The 5,149-nt window shown below is 38.8% G+C and overlaps 1 long non-coding RNA gene and 1 pseudogene across 1 annotated transcript; both read right to left on the bottom strand.

Annotated features, from left to right (window-relative positions):
- On the bottom strand, positions 1-1,674 carry LOC132039921 (uncharacterized). Its single transcript, XR_009410528.1, has 2 exons — positions 1,225-1,674; positions 1-231 (listed from the first exon to the last, which is right to left on the bottom strand). It is a non-coding gene; the product is annotated as an uncharacterized LOC132039921 (long non-coding RNA).
- A 1,975-nt stretch (positions 1,675-3,649) lies between these two features.
- On the bottom strand, positions 3,650-4,992 carry LOC132039920 (acyl-CoA--sterol O-acyltransferase 1-like; annotated as a pseudogene).
- Between the last annotated feature and the right edge of the window lie 157 nt (positions 4,993-5,149).

The following is a 5,149-nucleotide window of genomic DNA, read 5'->3' as shown; positions in this document are numbered from 1 at the left end:
AGAGAAAACACCCAGTATCTGATCTGGTATACAAGAGCAACTAACTAACTACTACAAGTGTGAATGATAATAATACATCAATAGTCTCAATATGTCTAAGATATCAAGTAAGACATAAATAAAGAGGAGTCTCCGGGTGGCGAAGCGTCCACGTGCTCACTCCAACAAGACTCGTATCAGCAACCTCAAACTCTCAGCCACGAGGAGTAGACGTCAATCCCACCTGATACTCTGCATAAGAGAATGCAACAAGTGCAGGTCAGAACAAACAACAAGTACTGGTAGGTATCACAGGCCGACTAAGACTAGCTAATGTATATAAAGACAACAAAGCAAGATAAACACATAAACCAACAAGCACAAGTCAACAATAAGATCCACGGTACAAGTCATCACCTATGTTATAGCATCTAAACCCAACTGTGCCAAGTCTCAGTATAGCAATCTCAATCAGTACATCACAGTAGTATCATATAATCAACAGAAACCGAAATACAATGCAATGAAATAATGTATGTAGGATGAATGCAATGCATATGCAACTTTGTACAACATGTCCTGGACGGAATGACTCCATGTCTCGGCGATCATGACCCATGGAGGACCCGCGAAGTCCATGTACCACTCGCTCCGAAATATGACCTCAAATCACGAGCACACTCTCACGATCCCGGCAAAGACCTCAAGCATCGAACACTCCATCGTTCCCAACAAGAAATCTCGGGCAACGAACACTCATCTCTCTTTTACACTCTCCGGTAGAAACCTCGGAGGCTACACTCTCTCACATATCACATCAGTACCAACCATGCATATGTCAATGTATCATGGAAATACGTATGAATATGATGAAATGTGATATCAACAACTAATGGAATCCAAAACAATACCACACATGACACACAAGTAACGTCAACAATAAGGCTACACAATAAGCCACAATGAATCACCATTCATCTCAGTATCGAACGAGTAAGTACCGCAATATCAAATCCATGATATATCACTAGCCACAATTACCAATGTCTCAACGTGTCAACGAACCAACAAGTAAATAGATCAAGATGAGTCAACAACACAACGGGGTGGCTAGCCCCAAATCATACAACAAGGCCCAACCTAAGACAATATCCATCCTAACTTCGTACCCGAAGGCTTACATGCATTCTCCGACAATATCATCTAAACATACGCTTCGCTAATCGAAGTCTCACCATAACCTACCTGGATTGCCGAACAACAAAGTCTCCAACAATCACTCCTTAGTCTTCCCTTTCCTTTGAGCCTCGAGATAATGAAAGTCTAACATATTCGAATCATGGAGTTAGAATCAAGAAGAACATCATTCAAACCCTACTTATATTCAAGACCCAAATTCCCAACCTATGGAATAGGGTTTATGAACTAGAAAGGTGAAATTAGGAATCTAAAGGTCTCAACATGAAATTAAAGCTCTAAGTGATCAATTCCCATCAATATCAAGCTAGAAGAACCAACAATTTACTCAAATTCGGATTCTAGGCAAAACCCCCAAATTTGAGTATAAACCCTAACCTCCAATCCCATAATTTAGCCTCTAATTAGGAAGAAATCATGCAATTATAGGTTCTAGTCATCAATTCTATGCTTAATGAAGCTAACCCAATAAATATATCAAGAATTAGAAGCCTAGAAAGAAGAACTCATGGAACCCTCTTTTAATCATCAAACCCTTAAGGAACTAGCATGTTAATGGAATCCTAAGGTGGAAATGAAATCATGGAATAGCAAAGAGAATAGAAGAACTTACCTCAAAGAGTTTCCCCCAAGAATCACCTTGAAAAGCTCTGAAAAACTCTAAAGTCAAAATAATAAGAATGAGGGACTTAGGGCTTTTAATACTCAGTTAATGAAATAATCAGCCTGATACCGCTTTTGCGGCAACGAACCGCTGCAGCGGTCCCGCCTCGACGACCACTCAGACCGCTGCGGCGATCGGCCAACATTTGCACTTGGCCGCTGTGGCGTCAAGTCAACCGCTATGCCGGCGCGGCCGACGTACTAGTGCCCACCCCATAGGTGGGCACCGGGGAACCGCATTTCCCAAATAATCATAATCTCAACCTGAAATCCCGACTATCACCCGAGGCCATCTGCTCGCATACCACATATGCAGACACACATAAAAACACGCTACGAACGCACTCGTAGCCTCGGAATTCCCAACGGAGGTCTCGTTGACTGAGTCAACCCCCGATACCTCAACATCAACTTCCCAACCCATGTCCCAAAATGCACCCGAGTGCATTGGGAATCGAACCGAATATACGCACAAGTTCTAAAAGACCATATGGACCTCTCGGAATCGACGGATTCTCGAAAAAGGTCTGTTTACCCAAAAGTCAACTTGAGTCAACTCTTTTTCGCTTTAAGCCCAAATTTTCCAAAGTCTCCCAAATCCTATCGGAATACCTCGGGAAGCATGTCAATGGTCCCCTAGGATCAAACGTGAGCTAAACAAACTCAGGAAAGGTCAAAAATACTGAAAAGACTATAACGACCAAACGGGTCGCTACAGTTGTTTTTATTGTTATCAAGGGTATTGACCGCAACAAGATGAAGGTCCAGAAGTTGCAAGCATTTCATCTCCAACTCAAATTTGTGAAATTTTTTATTCTTCCAGTTCCAGGTGGCTAATGTCTTCTGTATTCGGTTTCTTTTTAAAAATTACGCTTAATTTTATTAATGTTCTTGGCATGTTCATACATAGTTGCACACGTTTGTTATCACCAGCTAGCATAGACAAAAGAAATAAATAAGGGGGAGGGGGTCCTTAACCAATTTAAGGCTGGCCGTTTTCAAGTCCATAACTTGATGTTTACATGTGTGGTTCTCTTATCCTGTATTATACTCCCTCCGTTCATTTTTACTTGTTCATTTTTTACTTTACACACCTTTAAAAAATAATAAATGAAGTGCGTAATTTACTAATATACCCATATTAATTGGTGCATATTTTTATTGGATTTAAAGAATGATTTGAAATGAGTATTTAATACTATGGGTAAAGCAGAAAAAGCAGAAATTGTCTTTTCTTGATATCTTTGCAATAACAAGTAAAAGTGAAAATCTATTTTTTAATAATCTTTGAATGATAAAAGTGAAAAGAGGGAGTATGAGGGAGTACATATTATCCTTCTTTTTGTCAGTTTATATATTCAACCACAATCTCAAAGTTCATTGCGCGATTAGTTTGAATTCACGTAAAATTGACACACCAAAAAGGGTTAAGTGCTTTGAATTACCGATTGTAAATTTTTCGACGAAGTAATATCTTATGACACTTGATCTAAGGTAAATCTGTCCCTGAAAGTAGATTTCAGTAAAGAAACGAAGTTAAGGAAGAGCTAATAAATTTCCATTAAATCATAAGCTTAATATGAGCGACTAGCTCAATACATATACGGATATACCTCTTCAGAACATGTGAGTGAGGGATAAGACCAAAGTAAAAATAGAAACCTCAACATATAATTAAACTCTTGTTCTAAACTCCCGGGATCTATCTGTCATCTCAAAGTTTGCAACCACGTAGCAATGTAAGACCAGTGGTTGATGCACCACGCCAGGCAGCCCAAACAGACACTAACGCATTGAAGATGGCAAGACATGTGGTTGATGCACCGCGCAAGGAGGGTCAGACAGTACCACTCACTGAGCCTTTTGTACAAGTGCCATCTATCATTTGGTGATTTCACATGTATTATTTCCTTCCCTCATCACTGTTAAAACTTACAAAAAGTAGAATGAAAATACAATGAAGACACGTTTGAGTAATATGGAAACTCTTGGATCCATAATAATCCAATTCTTTGCCTGGAATACTCTTTCAAAAGAGATGCAAATTCCTTGCAATACAAAGAACCACATCACTTCACATGTAGGTTTTAAACATAAACCACATGTAATGTAGTAAAACATGAGCTCATGCATTATAGCTGATACGACAAATGTATTAACAATTGCCAATACTCTTGCTGTATTTTTACCAACAAAACTCGGATTCTTGAGGGCTTCAATAGTTGGATCATAGAGAGTTAACCTCAACATTTTCGACAAGTATCGATTCCATCTCCTCCCCCAGAAATCTTGAAAAGATGTAGCCAAATATGGCTGCTTAAAAATCTCTTCCACCTCATACCTTTCATATATACTATAACTACTAAGAACAAGTGAATTTGGAGATCCGTTGGAAATTGGCTTGTCAGAAGCTTTTCCGACAGACTTTCCATTGGAAATCCCATATTTCTGGCAAACATCTCTTGAAATTTTTCCGTCAGTAATTGGCTTGTCAGAAGCTTTTCTGACGGACTTTCCATTGGAAATCTCATATTTCTGACTGACCTCCCTCGGAATTTTGAGTGGGAAAATGGAAATGAGTATAAAGTCAATGGGGTTTTTGCATTGTGAAAGAGGGCCTCTATTGAAACAAAAAAGGATGAGTTTGAAAGAAGTAATCCAAGTTATGAAGAAAGACAAATACCTCTGATTAATGCAGATGAGAAGCACCCAGGGAAAAGATACAAAAGGTAGAAAGCTGGTGCAAGAGCAAGTATTCTTGGGATACCTTTTGGTAGCTTTGAAACAATGAAATAAGAGTAATTTAGTGCTAAAAGTAGTAAGAAAAAAACAAGCAAAGGATTTTCCAAGAAGCTGATAATCATCAGCTTGTTGTGTTCCATTATGGTTTATTTTCCCTTTTGGCTCTTTTTACACTTCCTGATTTGGAGAACTTTACTTGAAGTGCCCTAGCTAGCAATGGTTACACACATCCTTAATGTTACTGCCTAACTGCCCACGCCTAAAAATGAAAGTGCCCATATACATATATAGAGACTGTCACACTGGCAACAAGAGCAATAACAGATAGTGGAACAGAACTAGCAGTAGATAGGCATTCAATTAGCTTACGGGTCCGCCACAATAATTTAGTCTGAAAAGAAAAAAATTGGAACAACCTCCCCTTCAAATTATTCTAGCCCAGGGACAAAGTCACTATTATAGCTACGAATTTGGCGGAATTTAATAGCCTTGGTTCAAATTTTGTATTTTTATTAAAATTTATTTAATGTGTATAAAAATCTCTCCAGAATTCAATAAGCAAAAAAGA

The sequence above is a fragment of the Lycium ferocissimum genome, chromosome 12 (assembly GCF_029784015.1).
Source record: "Lycium ferocissimum isolate CSIRO_LF1 chromosome 12, AGI_CSIRO_Lferr_CH_V1, whole genome shotgun sequence".
NCBI lineage: Eukaryota > Viridiplantae > Streptophyta > Magnoliopsida > Solanales > Solanaceae > Lycium > Lycium ferocissimum.
This window is presented reverse-complemented; position numbering and strand designations above follow the sequence as displayed.